Raw genomic sequence first — 15,806 nt, 5'->3', positions numbered from 1 at the left:
TCGTAAACTAGTATGCACTATGTATTACTTTGCTCTTAACAACCGTTTCTAAATAGGCGATCATCCGCAGGGTGTCATTATCTAGCATACAATGCGTGTAACATTACTTTATTATGAATGAATTCCGTGCCTTGTTTCTGACTTGGCACATCGCCTCCTCTCTGGCGCTGCGAACATAAAGTGCAGAAAGTCGTATAAGCAGATCAGTGTGTAATTTCTCTTGCAGCGGTCTCTCCGCGATATTTTCAGAAATTATATAAATTATGTAACTCAGTACGTATCTCGAAATATCTCTTCTTATCTTACCGATTCCTAAACTTTAATATACGATGATTATCAATGCAAAGTAGTTTCAAGCCCTATTATTCCTTGGAGCGTCCATTTACTCCATGGAATAGCTTATCTGCTATGTTTTCTCTTATGAAAAGAATGAGGCAATGCTTGCCGATTAGCCGTGAGAGGAGGAGGATGTATATGTATGTATTGTTGAGCTAGTCGCCATCTTGATGAGATTCTGTATGAGAAGGAATTTAATACATGAACTAAAGTGTGTTCGCGTATTATTTAACTGATTATTATTGACAGTGTCTGCTTACTACGCTGTGTTGCACGGGATCAGTGGGGAACGTCTGATTTACACTGGACGAACCTGCCGTTTTGTATGCTCAAGATATCCAGTTAATTCAAATAAATAGGCTAACACGGTCTTACCAGCAGATCTCCGGTCTTCCCCATGTGATCACCGAAAGTTAATAATTATTACAAATGTTTTCAGGAGATCGACTGACAATTTTCGACGCACCGAGACTTCGAAATTGTTTCACTGCCTTATGGAATTTAAGTTAAGCTCAATTTAATCAGGATATAACAGTATTGAACTGTGTGAATGTGATAAGCCTGCTTTGTGAAAGAAAATTCCCTTAACATACGAATGTTTCTACTATCCTGATCAGTGAAGCTAAATCAGGCCGGTGTGAGGTTTTTAAATTTTTTGAATACCAAAATAAATATTAAAAGTGGCAGCTAGCCCCACATGTTATGTTGAGATGAGACAACTTCAGAAAGACGGAAACAGAATTTAGGAAACAATTTTCGCTCCCGTATTTGTTTTAAGACTTAGAGCGGTTTTGCTAGGCAGGTCAAACACAATTTCATGATCTTTATTTTACACAAACCGTCCTTATAAATCAGCTGTTCCAGTTACTAATTTAGTCAGCAGAATGGCTATTTCTCTTAAATTAAATATGGAGGTAGACACCTTCGTATGCAGTCTCATACTACTACTCTGCAGGAAAAGTCACTCTTTGCCGGTTAGCCGATAAGTTTTAAAAACAAGACGTAACATTACATCCAAGCACGTTTCAGATAAGTTTGTGCATTTCATGAGAACGAAAAATGGAGTGTGGAAGAGGAAATCCGGCAGCTAGAACCACATTTCCATAACCAGTATTGGAATGTTTACACGGACAAGCGGAAGAAGTGTTGGGAAATAGATTAGTGAAATCCAGTTTTGGGAGCCCAGTGTAAACGTAGTGACAGATAAGTAAATGGAAGGTCATGTGTAATTCTGTGAAGTCTCGATTACTGAGAGTATTTAAATGCGGGCATGTGCCCACCTTAGTCTCTAATACGCAGTGCCCGTTTTTTAACTTGCAAACTGAAATAAAGTTGGTTCGCTTATAATCCATATCACTAAAAAATGCACAATGCAAAACTACTTTTTTCTGCTGCGGTTCGAACTCTGCTAAACTGTAATTGACTCACAGGCAATGCAATGCTGTCTAGGGCAAGAGAATTAATGCCTGGCAAAGTAATGTTGTTTAAACCAACCTTAGAGTTAGACTGCTTTACTTCATGTACTTTATCTTTTGCGAAATATTAGTGTTTTCACTGTTAAGTAAGTAAACTCAGCTCCTGCTGTATTTTAATAAAGAGCTCAGTTTTCCCAGTTACAACAACAAACCATAGCCTGCAACTATGTCTCTCTGAGCACTTTGAAGAAAATACTGAAACTCAGTTTCAGGAAACGACATATTTGAACTACACTTAATGTTCACGATACAGAAAGATCAGCTTCGGTACGAGAATTGATCAACAATACACATTTATTTCTAAAATAGTTATCAAATCCCTATCTAGCTATGGTAACATTTCATTACAGGCAAACCTAAAAGATCAAAAGCCAACGAAACATATAGGTATTTGCCATTTCTTTCAAATACTGATGTTGAGGTAAAGCAGTCATCAACCTGAAGACTGAACACAGTGCTTTACTAGACTGGGTTCTACTGGAGGTATTACGCTTTGCCTTCCTCCGACCTTCAAAGTGTCATACTCAGCCAGTTACAAGGAAACCTATAGATTAACGTGGACTCCACTTTTTTTCGCATTACCAAACATTCCCAAAGGTGTAAGAGGTGACAGAAGAATACTAGGACCGACCGTAGATCGGCGGTGAATAGTACTGCGTTGAGAGTAAAAGATGAGCAGAGTTTGCTGTAAGGGCGCAGAGTTCTACGTGTGGACCCGGACGCGCTGCTATCGTGTCCAGAGCAAACAAGTGACACATACACGCCATCCCTCCGACCACATTTTTTCCTCTTGTTTGTACGCTCCCGCTGACCGAATGATATGGCAGGCTTCACACTCAAGGTATCTAGTCTGGAAGAAGCCAGTTTCGTTTCTGTTAATCGCGGAGTGCTAAGTTCCTACGCTGAAGGCAGCTGTAAAAATTCAGAAACAAATTTTTGCTAGCAGTCTGCTACAGAAATATGAGCACAACTACCTTGCTTAAAACAACGGTGCGTTAACAAATACTCATACTATTTGGCATCTCAAACTCTCCACTAATTTAATCCTGGAGGTATCATGACTCGTATTTACTCTTCTAATACTAACCGTTGTAGAGGATCTCATTCAGGGTAATCATACAAGCATAATGATACATTCTATTTGTCGTAGTAACCAACCATAATGAAAGCTGTGAATTGTTCCGGTGCACGTACTTATCAACAGTTTCGTCGAGGTAGTAAGGCTACTTTGCCAGGTGTTCTGACGAAAGATATATATATATAACACCAAGGGTTCGAACTACAAATATCAGTTATTAGTTCATCTGTAGTTGTTAGTTATTCCCTTAGCAGAGACGTTGCAGTGGAAGACATATTTTGCGTATTTCCATTCAATAATTCTTACTGAATAATTATTTAATTCCTCACTTAGCAAGTGCTGATCGCAAAAAAAAGCAGTTGGGATATTTGGCATTAACTCGTAAGCATCTTGTAGTTACCTCTTCAAGGAGTTGTATTGTAACTGCACCTTCGCATCAACAAAATTTTTGATCGTTTTCCCAGTAAGATAAAATGCCAGACAGGTAGCAGTCAAGTTCTAAATATGACTTAAAATAATACCTCTCGGACAATTTCTTGTATTCCACAGATTAAATTTATTTTATAACAGCCTGAAAAAAAATTAGTTTAGTTGCACGGATATAGCTGAAAAATTATAATTTTATCCTGGAAACTCACTCATTCCATGTCGTTCCGATAAAAAGTCGTTCAGATCTATGGTACAGTAACAGGAGTGGCGAGCAGCTGCTCGTTAGTTTTCAGATGTCTGACAGCCAATGTTTGAAGACGGTCTACATGAGTATGCATCGCAAGTATGTGGTTTACTATGTTAGAGGTGTGATTTCTAGCCTGATGTAAGTCACTCAGGTCGACCTTCATCGGACACGAGAGGGAGAAAGTGGAAGTGTCGAAACTGTTAAAGGAAGACCGGAGTGTCCCATAACCGAAGGCAGAAACTGATGTATTCACCTGCATCGGGACTTTGTCCAGATACGTAAGAACCGCTTATTTTCACACTGACACACTATCAGATATTAAATAGTCTTGCTCTCGAATTAAAGCTCTAGCATTATACTGTTCGTCTCCCTATGAGTGTGTCATCGCAGGCTACTGAACCAAGAAATGCAATGATAAATACCAGAAATACGTTCAGATATGTTCAATCTGAATCGCCGTGTAAAAACAGATTAATCTGTCTTTCATCCTTATGGCCACGTAAGCTGTGATTCTTCTCGGTGATAGTATCAGCGTCGTTCGTGGAAGAGCCTTCGATTGTAACATTCCAAAGTAATAGCACAATTTCTCGTCGCCCAGTGTATCCAAATGCTAGCTGTTAAAGGGGGAGTGGATAGTTTGAAACCAATCGTGCTTGAATTACAGATCCCACATCTGTAAAGCGCAAATGCCCGAGCCTATTATCCTGAGGATACTTAAGCCATCAGTTTCGGATTAGGGTCCAATGGCTCGTTATAACGATAGCTGCTGAGCTTATGAAAAAGAGCTCAGAGTATTTAGATGCAGTAATTTAAGAAGTTCGCGCAACACTTGCTGTAATCCTGTTCCTCAGTTCTCTTTTTCTCTGTGGTATTACGTATACGTAACTGGGAGAAATCTGGTCAGAGGTTTCGCTACGATGCAGTCTGTCTTCAGTAAGCTAAATCCTCTAAAAGGTGACCGAAACCAGTAGGTTCTAAATTATATAAATGAGGATCATGTGAATATTTTCAAATGAGCTAATGATCTGAAATGAATATAAAGTTGTTGACAAAATAACGTAAACCATACAGAAACAACTTGATAGCAACTGTTGAGTGACTTTAACCAGTCTCAGTGCATAAACACGTGACAGAACTGAACTCTTCATTAACAATTACTGGTCCCCATTGATGGACACATTGTCTGTAACAGGACTAATTGCCGCTTCACCAGAACTCTCAATGCTGGATCCTAGAAGTGTATTTTTCACAGGCAGATTGACAGTTGCTTACTGACAGGTGCTCTGTGACACGATACGCAAATATATCCTCAAATTCTAATGTACTAACAGTTTTTGTCGAGGGCCTAAGCTAGTTCTCGTAATCTTTCTATCCCTGCTGGTAAATTTCATCCGATTAGGGTGACACCTGTTGCAAAATTTTCTGCATATTCGTTCGATTCTCCTGGCGCTTACTCCTGCTGTCATACATAAAAAGCATGTCTAAAAGTTCCTTTACCAGTGATGGTTAATCTTAATCAGTCGCAAACGGTAAACCGTGTAACCGAGATAAACTTCTGTGGTTTTTTAAGGTAGCGCACACAGTTCAGAAACGTCTTTCATCCTTCTTATTAAAGATCTCGTACCGCCTGAAACATCCATTTCTGATAATTTACTATCTCGAAATTCAGTAAGGGATCCTTCACAGTCCGTAATATTTTGCGGCTACAGTTTTTTGATACCAAGTACAGTATAACCCTTGTGATAAGTGATTCTTTGAATGACTACAAAAGTGTTTGAACCAGAAAAATCTCAACTTCGTCTGAAAGATTTCACACTCCATTGTACACGAAGTGAGCTTCCCATGTTACCATCTAGTTTTAATATTCTAATGAGAAATCCTTAGATGACAAAATCTTACTTAAAAATAGACGTGTTGCCAAACGGAAGTACGCAGCCTTTTAAACGTTTGTAGATAATTTACCGTTCTCGGCACTAGATTGCCATCGACGGATTAATTCGCTAAAAGCTTAGACACATAATTCCAGTTAGGCATTCTGACCTTTCTTAATGTGTGACTATGATGTCAATGAATACATCTTTTACAAGACTTCATGGTGTTCGGAAGGCTTAACTGCAATTATATATCTTGACGAACTTGTTAGCAAATTAATCTTACCTGAAAACAACAATAGTGTGTTGAAACAATTATGTGAACATAGTAATTTTTAGACGAACTTGGACGTAGTAAATTATTAGAGAGAATCTTACAAGAGTTAATGTTAGCTGCATTAAGAGTATGTCGCTTTCGGCTGAACCAGTAAGTTTTTTTCGGTACCCGGCGGAGTCTTTAGTTTCCAGCCCCTAATAGGTATTGACACTATATAACACGCACATGCTTCCCATTCGCTTTGGGTGCAACATCCGAACTGATGTTAGCAGGTACTAAGGATGCTTGAAAGCTTAATTTTTCGATTGCATAGCTGTCGAACCTTCCCCCATGAACCATGGACCTTGCAGTTGGTGGGGAGGCTTGCGTGCCTCAGCGATACAGATGGCCGTACCGTAGGTGCAACCACAACGGAGGGGTATCTGTTGAGAGGCCAGACAAACATGTGGTTCCTGAAGAGGGGCAGCAGCCTTTTCGGTAGTTGCAGGGGCAATAGTCTGGATGATTGACTGATCTGGCCTTGTAACATTAACCAAAACGGCCTTGCTGTGCTGGTACTGCGAATGGCTGAAAGCAAGGGGAAACTACAGCCGTAATTTTTCCCGAGGACATGCAGCTTTACTGTATGATTAAATGATGATGGCGTCCTCTTGGGTAAAATATTCCGGAGGTAAAATAGTCCCCCATTCGGATCTCCGGGCGGGGACTACTCAAGAGGACGTCGTTACCAAGAGAAAGAAAACTGGCGTTCTACGGATCGGAGCGTGGAATGTCAGATCACTTAATCGGGCAGGTAGGTTAGAAAATTTAAAAAGGGAAATGGATAGGTTAAAGTTAGATATAGTGAGAATTAGTGAAGTTCGGTGGCAGGAGGAACAAGACTTTTGGTCAGGTGATTACAGGGTTATAAATACAAAATCAAATAGGGGTAATGCAGGAGTAGGTTTAATAAGGAATAAAAAAATAGCAGTGTGGGTAAGCTACTGCCAACACCATAGCAAATGCATTATTGTGGCCAAGATAGACACAAAGCCCATGCCTACCACAGTAGTACAAGTTTATATGCCAACTAGCTATGCAGATGAAGAGATTGATGAAATGTATGATGAGATACAGATAGTGAAGGGAGACGAAAATTTAATAGTCATGGATGACTGGAATTCGATAGTAGGGAAAGGATGAGAAGGAAACATAAGTGAATATGGATTGGGGGTAAGAAATGAAAGAGGAAGCCATCTGGTAGAATTTTGCACAGAGCATAACTTAATCATAGCTAACACTTGGTTCAAGAATCATAAAAGAAGGTTGTATACATGGAAGAATCCTGGAGATACTAAAGGTATCAGATTATATAATGGTAAGACAGAGATTTAGGAACCAGGTTTTAAATTGTAAGACATTTCCAGGGGTAGATGCGGATTCTGACCACAATCTATTGGTTATGAACTGCAGATTGAAACTGAAGAAGCTGCAAAAAGGTGGGAATTTAAGGAGATGGGACCTGGATAAACTGAAAGAACCAGAGGTTATAGAGAGTTTCAGGGAGAGCATAAGGGAACAATTGACAGGAATGGGGGAAAGAAATACAGTAGAACAACAATGGGTAGCTCTGAGGGATGAAGTAGTGAAGGCAGCAGAGGATCAAGTAGGTAAAAATACGAGGGCTAGTAGAAATCCTTGGGTAACAGAAGAAATATTGAATTTAATTGATGAAAGGAGAAAATATAAAAATGCAGTAAATGAAGCACGCAAAAAGGAATACAAACGTCTCAAAAATGAGATCGACAGGAAGTGCAAAATGGCTAAGCAGGGATGGCTAGAGAACAAATGTAAGGATGTAGAGGCTTGTCTGACTAGAGGTAAGATAGATACTGCCTACAGGAAAATTAAAGAGACCTTTGGAGAGAAGAGAACCACTTTTATGAATATCAAGAGCTCAGATGGCAACCCAATTCTAAGCAAAGAAGGGAAGGCAGAAAGGTGGAAGGAGTATATAGAGGGTTTATACAAGGGCGATGTACTTGAGGACAATATTATGGAAATGGAAGAGGATGTAGATGAAGACGAAATGGGAGATAAGATACTGCGTGAAGAGTTTGACAGAGCACTGAAAGACCTGAGTCGAAACAAGGCCCCGGGGGTAGACAACATTCCATTAGAACTACTGATGGCCTTGGGAGAGACAGTCATGACAAAACTCTACCATCTGGTGAGCAAGATGTATGAGACAGGCGAAATACCCACAGACTTCAAGAAGAATATAATAATTCCAATCCCAAAGAAAGCAGGTGTTGACAGATGTGAAAATTACCGAACTATCAGTTTAATAAGTCACAGCTGCAAAATACTAACGCGAATTCTTTACAGACGAATGGAAAAACTGGTAGAAGCGGACCTCGGGGAAGATCAGTTTGGATTCCGTAGAAATGTTGGAACACGTGAGGCAATACTAACCTTACGACTTATCTTAGAAGAAAGATTAAGAAAAGGCAAACCTACGTATCTAGCATTTGTAGACTTAGAGAAAGCTTTTGACAATGTTAACTGGAATACTCTCAAATTCTGAAGGTGGCAAGGGTAAAATACAGGGAGCGAAAGGCTATTTACAATTTGTACAGAAACCAGATGGCAGTTATGAGTCAAGGGGCATGAAAGATAAGCAGTGGTTGGGAAAGGAGTGAGACAGGCTTTGTAGCCTCTCCCCGATGTTATTCAATCTGTATATTGAGCAAGCAGTAAAGGAAACAAAAGAAAAATTCGTTGTAGGTATTAAAATTCATGGAGAAGAAGTAAAAACTTTGAGGTTCGCCGATGACATTGTAATTCTGTCAGAGACAGCAAAGGACTTGGAAGAGCAGTTGAACGGAATGGACAGTGTCTTGAAAGGAGGATATAAGAGCAAAACGAGGATAATGGAATGTAGTCATATTAAATCGGGTGATGCTGAGGGAATTAGATTAGGAAATGAGACACTTAAAGTAGTAAAGGAGTTTTGCTATTTAGGGAGTAAAATAACTGATGATGGTCGAAGTAGAGAGGATATAAAATGTAGACTGGCAATGGCAAGGAAATCGTTTCTGAAGAAGAGAAATTTGTTAACATCGAGTATAGATTTAAGTGTCAGGACGTCGTTTCTGAAAGTATTTGTATGGAGTGTAGCCATGTATGGAAGTGAAACATGGACGATAACTAGTTTGGACAAGAAGAGAATAGAAGCTTTCGAAATGTGGTGCTACAGAAGAATGCTGAAGGTAAGGTGGGTAGATCACGTAACTAATGAGGAGGTATTGAATTGGATTGGGGAGAAGAGAAGTTTGTGGCACAACTTGACTAGAAGAAGGGATCGGTTGGTAGGACACGCTTTGAGGCATCAAGGGATCACAAATTTAGCATTGGAGGGCAGCGTGGAGGGTAAAAATTGTAGAGGGAGACCAAGAGATGAATACACTAAGCAGATTCAGAAGGATGTAGGTTGCAGTAGGTACTGGGAGATGAAGAAGCTTGCACGGGATAGAGTAGCATGGAGAGCTGCATCAAACCAGTCTCAGGACTGAAGACGACAACAACAACAGCTGTCGAACAACTTTAAACTCTTTTTTCCAAGAAGGGTCAATTGACTTGAGCTATTTACCTATACTTCTGGTGCTAATACTTCTGATTTCCATCTAGTATTCTCCCTAAGTATCGGTTTCCTTCAAGATTAGTTTAAGCCTGCGGTTCTCCGGCTTTCCTGGAGAATCCTCTTTTTCCCCTATCGTGTAACAACTGTACACCCCTTCAGTCACACAGTGTTCTTTCTGTGGCTCTGATATTTTCCCTGTACGATGCTTTAAATTCATTCGAATAACCTTTCCTTGTTTTAGCTTAACATGAATCTTAGTATCAAATTCACATAGTTTCTCTAATTTTCTTCTATTCGTTTCTACTACTTCTTTCTTATGAACTGAATACAACTTAGTGTCCTTGACTCTATTTTGTTCCATGAAACTACTGTAAAAACATTGGATGTTACATGTATGACTTGGAAAACTGTGTGAGACAATGATTAAACTGACCTAGATATTAAAAATTCATCCCGCTCCAGTTACGAATGAAATGTAAGGTTAACTGCTTAATCTTCGTTCCCCGACTATACGTAGTATATGTGGCAAATTGTACGTCGCCGGTGGTTCACATTCCACATCAAAATCTGCATTCCATCCGTAATAGCTCAGTGAGCTGGTAATCAGGTTGGAAGACAATTTAGTTAGTATGTGTTCAAAGTAACCTTTCGCTTTGTAATCTCGATGCTTTTACTTAAAAGGAGCTACGCAGATTTTTCGACTTGACCTTCTTCTCAAAAACTTAGTTATCTATGTGAAAATTCAGTTAAATGTCTGTCCTGTGCCTCGTTCATGATAGCTCGAAAACTTTCCTGTGATTATGTAGAGAGCTTCTGCTGCTCTGGCAAGGTACGTAAACATCATTAGCACTATCACTTGACTGACAGAAGCAAAACATTTCCGGCTCAACTAGTTATGTGGTAGGGCATCTCAAGAAAATGACCTTAAAGCAACTGGTCGCAAAAGCCCACTTCAAAATCTGGCGTTGTCTTACAGCTACGGTATAGCATAGCATATGTTTCATTATTGATTTATAGAGCAATGATGTCACATGAGCGCTCAGTCAGGTGTATCTTTCATCGTGGTCATCATGTATATGTTTTGAACCATTATTCCATGATAGAGTAATTCATGAAGAAAATTAAGCATCTGAGTAGGCCGTACTATGTCAGACTGTACGAAGTCAGTTACAGCATTCGTCAAATACTCGTTGGTTTGAATTTATAGTTATTCCTTAAGGTTGAAAGTAAAAGAAAAAAATATTTGTTCACAATTAATAACTGGTCATCTGACTTAAAAGATAAAATATCTATGGTTAAAATTTTGGAAAGACTTCATATTTTCGCAGTAGTGTTTGTAGCCGCTTCGGAATCATGTTGAGGTTCCTTTTTAATGGTGTGATTAATTTCTCACTTGCACAGTTTCACGGCAAGGACGGATAGGGAGTAAGATCAAACTCTTTGGTGGGGACTGAATAGCCAACTTAATATCTCAGGAGTTCCGTAGTGCTGGATGAACACACTTAGCCTCGCGGCCAAAATAACTGGAGGACCTCATTTTGGCGTAAGCTTTCGCACATCATCCCTTTGAGACAGTTAAGTGAGACACAAAGACTGATTACCAGTCAGTGACTAACTGAAATCAAAAAATAACTTCAATCTATAGAAACTGTTCGCTCTCCGTGAAGTAATGTCATACCTTCTTAACTAGTACTACCTTTCGTGCCCACAAATGCAGGAACTGGCATCTAATAGCTTTTGCTGGTCCACCAGAAACGTGCAATATCTACAGAAAATTTCCAAAACTAACACGAGATCAGTTGCATTGTACTAGTGTTTATATTGTAATATACCGGCGTCAAGCCGGCCAGTGTGGCCGAGCGGTTCTAGGCGCTTCAGTCTAGAACCGCGCGACCGCTACGGTGGCAGGTTCGAATCCTGCCTCGGGCAAGGATGTGTGTGATGTCCTTAGGTTAGCTAGGTTTAAGTAGTTCTAAGTTCTAGGGGACTGATTACCTCAGAAGTTAAGTCCTATAGTGCTCACAGCAATTTGAACAATTTTTTTTTGTCGGCGTCAAAACGATTAGACAAAGACTGCATTGTTGAAGATGGGTTTATAGGCCTGCTTTAAGGCTCACACAGTTTACATCGAGAGACCCATGACGGGACATGGAACGACACTCACGTCCAGTCTCGTCAAACACATACAAAATATTGCCACTTGACGGAATATACACTTAGATACCTTACTTTGCACAGCTTGAACGGCATTATTTGCAAAATTGGTTCTTATGCAACCAGCGATATAAAGAAACCGGAGACTTTTTGCGTCGGTAAAAGACTAGCACTAAATGATATTATGCTACCATATCACACAGCACGTCTGAAATTCCATAAAATTTTCTTAGCATCACATGGCATGTGCCTGTTAGTAATAAAATTGGACTTCTATAACCTAAAGTAATGGACCTGATGGTGCAGCACAGAGACGTAGTGAAGACTATTAGAAGCAAAAACATCATTTGTGCATTATGCCTTGAACATCACGCAGCAGTCAGTTAAGCAAGAAAGTGTCAGTTGACGATAAAAACAATACAACGCAGATGGTGGTAGCCGCTCTTCCGTTTAATGCTTCGAAATGACAGAACATTCGCGAGTGGGATTAAAACGAAAATTACGGTACACATTGGGAGGAAAACTCGCTGTCCACACCGGCGATGTCAGTGTTCTGAGCGCCATATATCGTCTAGACTTCTATCTCATGCAATGCTCAACGAAGAGTTTGTGAAAACTTTAAATTCACTTGTAAATTTAATACCGCGTAGTGGTTCTGAATTTACCATCTGGCTTATAGAGGTCATTGAATACAATACTAAAAGCCATCAGTTAACGCTCGCGTTAAAACCTAAAGCACGATCCAAGTGTCAAATCACAGCACGATTTTGGTAGGTAAACTGAAAATTTATCAGAAGTCTACAGTTGAAATCTGCCCACCATTATAACATTGAGCAATATCTTTCTTGTTGAGTACTTCAGTTCCTACTAACGGCTACAAAGAAACTACATGGAGTGTGCAATTTTGTCATATGATGACATATTGGAGACCGTGGCCTTCAACGACTGTAAAACTATTAAGATGGCATTTTTCCGCTTGTTGTATTTTACTGTTAGAAGAGTAATTTCTTCCTTTAGGCTATTTTGAAGTGATTTTCTGCCACATAAAAGTAAGCTATAAGCATTAAAATAGCTGTGGTGCCGGCTATGTTCGAACGTTATGAATTACCTCGAAGAAAAGCATTTGACACAGGCAGCACGGATTCAGAAAACATCGTTCTTATGAAACACAACTAGCTCTTTATGCTCATGAAGTAATGAGTGCTATCGACAGGGTATGTAAAATTGATTCCATATTTTTAGATTTTCAAAAGGCTTTAGACACCGTTCCTGACAAGCGTCTTCTAACCAAACTGCTCGCCTATGGAACACCACCTCCGTTGTGCTACTGGATTCGTGATTCCCTGTCAGAAAGGTCACAGTTCGTAGTAATAGACGGAAAGTCATCGATTAAAACAGGAGTAATATCCGGCGTTCCCCAAGGAAGTGTTATAGACCCTCTGTTGTTCCTGACCTATATTAACGACGTAGGAAACAATCTGAGTAGCCCTCTTAGATTGTTTGCAGATGATGCTGTCATTTACCGTCTTGTGAAGTTACCAGATGGCCAAAACGAATTGCAAAATTATTTAGATGCGATATCGGTGTGGTTCGAAAAGTGGCAATTGACCCTGAATAAAGAAAAGTGTGAAGTTATTCACATGAGTACTAAAAGAAATCCGCTAAATTTCGATTAGGCGATAAGTCACAAATCTGAAGGCTGTAAATTCAACTAAATACTTAAGGATTACAATTACAAATAACCTAAATTTTAACTATCACGTAGTGTTGTGGGTAGAGCAAATCAAAGACTGCGATACATTGGCAGAACACTTAAAAGGTGCAACAGGTCTACTAAAGAGACTTACACCACGCTTAACCGCCCTATTCTGGAGCACTGCTGGGCGGTGTGGGATCCGCATCAGGTGGGACTGACGGATAACATCGGAAAAAGTTCAAAGAAGGGCAGCTCATTTACTTGCCACAGACATGATACGTGAATTGGAGTGGCAATCATTAAAACAAAGGTGTTTTCCAAACGTTCTGTTGGTACACACCTACATAGGGAGAATTGATCATCACGATAAAATAAATCAGGGCTCGCACAGAAAAACTGAAGTGCTCGTCTTTCCCGTGCGTCGTTAGTGTGAAATGGTAGACACAGCTTGAAGGTGGTTCATTGAACGCTCTGCCAGGCACTTTATTGTGAATAGCAGAGTAATCACGTAGATGTAGACGTATGAGGAAAATCATTGTCAAATTATCAGCTCCACTTATATTAAATGGAAATAATATTGGAATCCCTTTGTTAAAAGTACATTATATAAAGCATAGCACAGGACTTCCTGTGTGTAAATTTCTATGTTGGGATACACAGGCCTGGCCATGCAGTTTAGTTCCCTTCTCATAAAGTAGCACCTGGTGTAATATGAAAAAAGGCACACTTGGAAACAGGCTTAGTGACACAAATTCTGTAAATATATACGCAACTGCTTCCCTTTCACTTCTATTTACACATAAACGCAAGTTCCCAAGATTGTGAATTCTTAAGTTAGGAATAAGCTTAAAAATAAGCACTCCAGAGAAAATTTTAGTTCCTTTGAAAACCTGAAATACTTAGTAAGAGATAACGTTGTGTGAAATTGTGTTTTACTTAAAATTTACACATTGAATGATATTTACACCAACCTAGGTTACAAAAAATAAAGCAAAATATGCACCACTTAAAATGTACTGGAGACTATATAATACGTATAGACCGCGCGTTCAGCTTTAGTGGATAGTAAAACGCACAAAAATTCTCAGGCAACCAATTTGTTCCTTTCAAAGATGCCAACCGGCTAAAGACAAACGAAAATTTTTACTATTAGAGTTAAATCTTATGGATATGCTTACCAGCAGGTTATAATGAAAAGAAATGAGGCGGAATTTGTTTCCTTCTAACATGGAATAAGGCCAGTTGTAAACCACGTAAAACAGTTAATGAGGGGAGATGTTATTTCCAATGAGGTTCTTCTTCCGTTCTTAGCGTTTTTAATTTCTCATTGTTTTTGTTCCTGAGTAAACATTTTTCCACTTTTTTCTTGAAACCGCCTTGAAGTTTTTCACTTTTGGTTCTGAATTTTTTCGAATATTTTACGTTATTTTAATCTCCTCTCAGTCTTTCTCATGATATTTGATCCTTGGAGTTTCGTTCGTTATTGAAATACTGTATAATTCTTTTAGTCCATCTATTTTTCTTCATTCTTTTTACACTTCCAAAGAAATTTATCCGCCTTCTCTGGATTAAGAGTTCCAGAATTTTTTCATACTCCTTTGTTGCTTCATAATTTTTAACTGCCGTTTTCTTCTATGGTGGTTCTCTGACCTTTTCGAAAGACTCGTTTTTATCTCCACTTATTCTATTTATCCCACTTTAAGTATGGCAATGCAGTCTGCTGCATAGAGCACTTGTGGTTTTACAACTGTTTCGTAGCGTCTGATTTTCGCGTTAATGGCTATAGGTTTTTATGTAGCGTCATTGAGTTGATACCGTATATCATCTCCATCTTCTGGGATGTAGCATTATTAGCTTCTTTGCTCATTTCAGTGGTTTGAGTGATTTGTAAGACATATTTAAATTTTTGAACTGTTAATTTTTCTAAAATGTGTTATCAACGGTTAGAGGAACCTACAATACGAGTCTTGCATTCTGTTTTGTATGTCGAGATTTATAGCCGTGCTTTCTTTAATATTCTTCGGATGAGGTTTATTTAGGTGATAGCTGATTCTATATCTTTGACAAAGATTGCAAGGATACACCCAAAGGCCAGGCAGTTGATTTTGAATTATTCCAGCTTTTTGTCATACAGTTCACCATTTTCTAACGATTCTTCCCCAAGCGCGATTAGAGTGCAGGGGAAAGTCCTTGTCCAACTCTTGCTCGCATCTGAAATGGTTCAGAAATTGGGCCTTTGAATTTCTTTTGATTTAGTGTTGGAGACAGATCTCTAAATCCACGGAAATTAGTTTTGCACATCGTGTAGTGCCTTGTTATTGACGTTTAATATTTGTTTCACATGTCTTTTAATAACCCCATTGTGTCTCTACTTGCTATTCAAACTTTATTATTGGACCACAACTGTTTTTTTGTAAGTTACTGATTCTACCGTCGTCAGAACAGGTTGTTCGTTGGTCATCCGCCAGGCACATTTGAAGCTACACAATTTACCATTATTAATCACTACAGTCAACGTTCTTCCGGTGCTCCACACAATTGACGACATTTAAAATGTAACGCCACTTAGTCGCGTAAACATTCTTATGAGCAGTGATTTATAAGTCGCAGCGCTATCACGA

At 39.2% G+C, this 15,806-nt stretch overlaps 1 protein-coding gene across 1 annotated transcript in view; it reads left to right on the top strand.

The window, feature by feature from the left end:
* The window catches only part of LOC126471609 (uncharacterized), a 28,271-nt gene that overhangs the window by 178 nt on the left and 12,287 nt on the right, over positions 1-15,806 (top strand). The window lies entirely within an intron of this gene.

This window comes from Schistocerca serialis, chromosome 3 (assembly GCF_023864345.2).
Source record: "Schistocerca serialis cubense isolate TAMUIC-IGC-003099 chromosome 3, iqSchSeri2.2, whole genome shotgun sequence".
NCBI classification, from domain to species: Eukaryota; Metazoa; Arthropoda; class Insecta; order Orthoptera; family Acrididae; genus Schistocerca; species Schistocerca serialis.
The sequence above is the reverse complement of the archived record's forward strand: the minus strand, read 5'-3'. Positions and strand labels throughout refer to the sequence as shown.